This window comes from Cynara cardunculus (genome assembly GCF_001531365.2).
Source record: "Cynara cardunculus var. scolymus isolate 2C chromosome LG 4, CcrdV1, whole genome shotgun sequence".
Lineage (NCBI taxonomy): Eukaryota > Viridiplantae > Streptophyta > Magnoliopsida > Asterales > Asteraceae > Cynara > Cynara cardunculus.
In genome coordinates this window covers 14,487,203-14,493,675 of record NC_037531.1, presented here as the reverse complement: position 1 = coordinate 14,493,675, position 6,473 = coordinate 14,487,203, and positions in this window count along the sequence as shown.

The window sequence follows — 6,473 nt, the reverse complement described above, 5'->3', positions numbered from 1 at the left end:
TTTTTCATGGTGGCTCATCCTCTACTCCTTACACACCAAGTCCGCCATTGAGGTTGGGTGGTTTAGGTTTGATTTGGTAGATGATTCGGGGGTTATCTTTTGATTTTTTATTTAAGTTTCTTTTGGTTGAATTAGTTGTGTTTTGTCTCTCGTCGAAGAAGGGGGACAATGTGTGGGGCGTGAGTTTGGATTGTAGGTGAGTTGCAAATCTGGTGGATTAGATTCTTTGATTTTGCATCACCGACTAGTGTGGGGTTGCAGTTGGGTTTGAGTTATATCAGAGAAGGGGTTGTCACTAGTAGGGTTGCTTTATCATCGAGGGTCGTAAGGGGTCGAAGTGTGTCAGTGAAGAAGGGAGTTGGGGTCGACTGAGAGGAAAGGGGAGGATGGTCCCCATTGTTTATGGAAAAGAAAAAGAATATACATTTAGAAAGTTAAAGAAAAGGCGAATATGATTAAAAAACCTCTAACTTAATGATCTTTTAGAAGAAGTTAGTCAGATGGATCAAAAGTGTAATTATTATAACGTACGAATGAGAGTTGATGTTAAATGACAACCACAAGAATCAAAAGCGTAATTTACTTTTTTAAAAATTTGTTCACTGCTATATTATATATATATATATATATATATATATAGACTACAAATAGTTTAATGTGTATTTTAAAAGTATATATTTCAAAATACGATATGAATGAGTACGCTCATTTTTGTATCTCATTTACCATATATTTCATATGATGGTTGGGTATGCTCACCGATCATGTTAACAAAGAAAATGTTTGATAAGGTAAAACCAACTGTTATTTGCAATTTTTGCATCACGATAATTTGTTAAACAATTTATCATGTGTATGATTCAAAACTTGGGATTTTTAGGGTGCGTCTGGTGTTCTGCAAAAACAGGACAAGATAGAACAGAACAGAACAAAGCAGTTGTTTAGCGCTTGGTAAAATAGAACTGGACAAAACAGAATAAGTAAACTGGCTAATTTATCCATAATGAGTTGTTTATATATTTTGATTAATTTATGTTATTTATTAAATTATAATAAAATAATTATTTTTTATAACAAAATATATTATTAGAAAGTTTTCATCAAAACAATTAAAATAATGTCAAAAAAAGTTTATGTAGCTTCCAATTGTTATATTATCCCTTTTCTATATTACTTATTATTATTAATATATAATAAATTACAAAAATTAATAAAAATATAGAAACCTTATAGGAATAATATTTTAAGAACGATAAAATGAAAATTTAAAAAAATAAAATACAATAAATAAATTTTTAAAAAATGAACAAAATGTAAAAAAAAGACCAATTTGATACTTTAGAAAAGAATTAAGTTTTATTTTGAGGTTATATTAGTAAAACATATATTTGTTTCACCATGTTCCATGGGTTAGGGGTGGAACAAATTCATGCCACTTTATTCATGTATATTCCATATAAAAGTCCTACCAAACATGGAACATGGATCTCTATTCTGTTATGCTCTATCATGTCCAATTTACCAAAAACATCCTTAAGATACTGTCAAGGTCATCGTGAACACTGTACAAACAATATTGGTTTTTGACCAAAAGTAATTTCCACAAGTTATTTTACCACATGGTTGATTTTAGGGTCATCAACTTGAATGCAATAAGACATATTCAGTATTTTTTTTTCTTGTTTTTTAATGGTTAAAAGTCTGTTAAATTGAGTCAACAAAATCTGCTATTTTCTTAAACATTAGGTAAAACAATATGGTATTTAAAATACCCGTTCTAATATTATCATATTATAATATGGTAAAACATGTAACAATCATTAAAGGATTGTTTACCAAATACATGTTTGATAAGTGCTTACCAGTAAAATTTAACATTATTATTTACTTATCAGATAAGATTTTAGTTCACCAAAATGACATCGCATGCAACAATTTATCCGGTAATCGCTTACCGTGGTAAGAGTCGTCGCTCTCACTTACCGGATAAGACTCTTGGTTCTTGTCTCACTCTTATCGGGTAAGACTCTTGGTTCTTGTTTCGTTCTTACCAGATAAGATTCTTGGTCCTTACTATATTCATCCGGTTAGATAATGTGACTTGATAAACTCTTATCCGAGTAAGCATTTAGTTAACGGCCCCTAATTATTGTATTAAAATTAGGGTAAATTAAATAAAGTGTAAGGAAATTTATCTTAATTACTATTTAGTGTAACATTCAATTGTTTCTATTTGAGGCATCAACAAATAGAAAAATAATTTCCAACTAAAAAAATCAAATATTTTATTTTATTATATGAAAAATAATTTCCAACTACAAAGGTCTTGTCTTCTTAGATGTCTATGTACTCTTTAAAATAAATATTAAAATTTACAATTATATTTAGGGGGTGTTTGGGATTGCTTATTTAAAACATCTTTATGTTTTTTTTGTAAAAGTGCTTATTAACTTATGTGGTATCAAACCGGAGTTTTGTAAAAAGTGTTTGGATTAACTTATAGCGGTACCAAAAAACAATAAGCTGATAAGTTGTTTTTTAGTGTTTGGAAAATTTTACTTATATATACAAAATTACAAAAAAGGACAGTCTTCCATATTATTGATTTATGATTGATTTATGGGTAAACTTCTTAAAAAAAAATAGTTTTGAAACAGATGCCTAATTGTTCATTTAGGTTATGTTCTACCCTATAACCAGAAAATACCCCTGTTAATGGCGAAGAAAAGGTTCTTAACTGGAAAGACTAGTTTACAAGATTGATGGAGCAAGCAGGAAGGCAAAGAGGTTGTCTATGGTAATACAAGTTCAGCCTCCTGTGACATAGGGGGTACTAACTAAGTTGGAGGTTGATGGTATCACAGCTTCATTTACTATTCAATTGTTGCTCTATAAACAATGAAAATTAAAGGTTAATTATCAACTATCTTCAAAGGAAATTGTGCTTTTGGGTTTATAAAGAAAAGAACACAGAAATCCACTTCACAGCCGGCGATAATGAGACAGATGAGATTTCACAGGCGGTCGGAAGTGGTTCTCATATCTGCTGTGATTCTCGTCTATGCAGGAGAATGAAACCAGCAAGATCGAGATTGCCGGAAACAATGAGACTGATGAGATTTCACAGGTGATCGGAAGTTGTTCTCGTATCTGTTGTGGTCAGGCTGCTGTGGTTATCCTCGTCTCTGTTAGGGTATAGAGAGAAAAGGTAACAGGCTACTGTGGTTCTCGTCTGTTAGGGTATAGAGAAAGAGTATTAACAGGGTTAAAAGGGTAATCTGTCAAAAGTCGATTTTGATAAGTCAGGAAGGTTTAACTTATCAAAAACTGATTATTACCGGTTTGACACCGGTATAAGCAGTTTTCTTTTTTTCTCATCCAAACACTAGAAATAACTTATCGGCGGTACGAGACTGAAATAAGTTGATAAACATCCTAAATAAGCAATCCCAAACAACCCCTTAGTTCCGTTTGGTTTGCAGGAATGGAATGGATTTTGATTTCAAATCTATTCTAATCCATGTGTCGGTTTGCTGGATTGTGCGGATTTGAAATCCTTCAAACATAGGATTTTGAAATCCTACGAGGATGGTTGGGATTTTATGGGATTTCGAAGATTTATATATAATAATGTCTTAAAATATGTTTAAAACACTTGTTTTTTTCTAATAATTCATTAATAAAAAGATTTTTTTTTATAAATTATTTATAAAAACGGAATTCAATTCCATTTATACACATCACACCAAACACACCAAAGATTCCAAATCCAAATCCCTCCGTGAAAATTCAAATCTTTCAAAACCATTCCATTAAATCAAACGACCAGTTAGGGAAAAGTTTAAAAAATCCAATAAATTTATCATATTTTGAATGATTAAGTTTTTAATTTTTTTTAAATAAATAAATCATTCAACTTTTTAATTAACTCCCTAGACATTTTCTTGAATCAAGGCCTTATAATTACAAAATGAAAATAATAATATTATTACTGATCTATGTGTCTAGATCAGTAACAAAATACTCATTTATTGATATGTCACTCTATGTTAACTAAGGGGCCGTTTATAAAACACTTACACGGTTAGCGCTTATTGGTAAAATTCAATACTATCACTTTCTTATCCGGTAAGATTTTAGTCCACCAAAGCAGTATTGGATACAACAATTTACCTGGTAAGTGCTAACCGTGGTAAGAGTCATCGTCATCACTTACCGGATAAGACTCTCGGTCCTTGGCCTGCTCTTACCGGGTAAGATTCTTGGTCCTTGTCATATTCTTTTGGTAAGGTAATGTGACTTGGTAAACAATTACCCGGATAAGCGTTTGGTAAACAGCCTCTAAGTATTGCATGACCGAATAATGAATAATTCAAGGAAGGGTGTACTGCAAGGAGGGTCCCTTTAAGTAATAAACCAGCCAAAAGTAATTAAAATACGATTTTCATTTTCATTATCTACTTTTTAGATTCAAATAAAAATCAAGTAAGAAATTAATAATTATTTATTTTTTATATTCAAACGACAGTCACATGATCATAATAAACACATGTGATTGTCATTTAAATCTGAAAAATATATAAGGTTTAATAAAAATGGCAATTTTTTTTGTTTTGTTGTATTCTACTACTGATTTGTTGATACATGGAAAAAAAATGATTAAGTTTATTTCGTTTTATAATTCTAATGATCTATTTTTTTTAAATATTCAGGGACTTAATGATTCAAAACCTAAAAGTTTGTTGGGTTTTTCTCTAATTTAGTAAAAGCCTAAATTAATTGAACATCTACTAAAAAAATTCCCCACAGGCCTTCCATCTTCGGTTCACATCTACGGTAAACACCCTACCTCAAACAGCCCTTTCCCGTTCCTATTTTTTAGAGTAAATTTATTTTCCTTTAACACCTTCAATCAGCTGCACAAATACATATATCAAATAGGAATCTTATATCAAAAGCCATATATAACAGTCCATATTTCATATCTAGGTCCGATCAAGGTTGAATTAATTCGGGTTTGGGTTTCTTAAACTCATCCCAAACATAACACCCTTTTGATCCAGATTATAAACTCATGCCAAAACGAACCCTGAATCAAACTCAAACCACAATCAAACACTAAATATATCAAATTCACACCATAAATCAAAAATCCAACCACATATGTTTTCTTGCAATGAAAATGCATTAAAGATATATATATATATATATATATATATATATATGTGTGTGTGTGTGTGTAATTTATCATGTATGATTGGAAACTTGAGATTTTTAAGTTACTGTCAACGGTGATTGTGCAAAATTCAACAAGTATCATTTTTTAATCAAAAGTAATTTCTATTGGCTAAAAACCATCACGACATTGACCGAAAAGATATATGAAACAAGTTATTTTCCCACATGGTTGATTGTGGGGTCAACAACTTCAATAAGAAACTATTGATTCAAATCTGTTTTTTTATTATCCGAAAGTCTTTTTTTATGGAGTCAACATAAAATTTGTTCGTATTCTTAAATATCATGTAGATTAATATGGTATTTGAAATATTTGTAGTAATATTATCATATTATAATCTCATAAAAATGTAAAATTCATTAAATATTGTATTAAAATTAGGGTAAAATAAAATCAAAGTGTAACGAAATCTATCTTAGCTACTATTTAGTGCAACCATTATTTATCAGTCAGACTAACATTCAGTTTTTCCTATTTTGCACGCATCTTATCTAATGTAGATGTCAGGTTATCAAATTATGATTTTAGTGCAATGTAGGTATTTTAGAAATCTGATATTCCTATCTCTAACGAACCTTATTGCATTGAATATCATGTGAATAAAAGATACACAATGTGTATTTATAAAACGTCGTCGCTGTTAAAAAAATACATACAAACGATCCTTATTGTGAGACATATAATATGCACACTGTGATATCCATTGTATTCACATTGTCGTGTCCATTGTGATAGTCATTGTCTACACGTTGATACCACTGTCTGTGACAGTCATTATATACACGTTAATACCCACAACTATACCCATTGTTTATAACGTATTTACAACACCAAGTGTTAATTTTGATAATATAAAATGAGAATATGGGGAGAGAGAGAGAGAGAGAGTTGTTAAATATGGAGATAGAGAGTTATTAAACAATTTAATTAAATATAAAATGACAATATCAAATTATTAATTTACCATTTTACTTTATATTAAGAAATAACATTAATATTTATCTTAATCAAAAATGTTAAATTAGGAAATTAATAACTATGATAAATTTAACTTAAAATATTAATTAAGGGTATTTTTGAGATTTTAAAAATCTCATCTCTCTTCTTTCAGGTGAACTTTATTCCAGCAAATCTTATTCCGACGAAACTTATGTAAACATAATATACACACTGTGATACCTAAAAAATATTGTTAAAAAATAAATACAAACTATATTCATTGTGAACCCTCCCT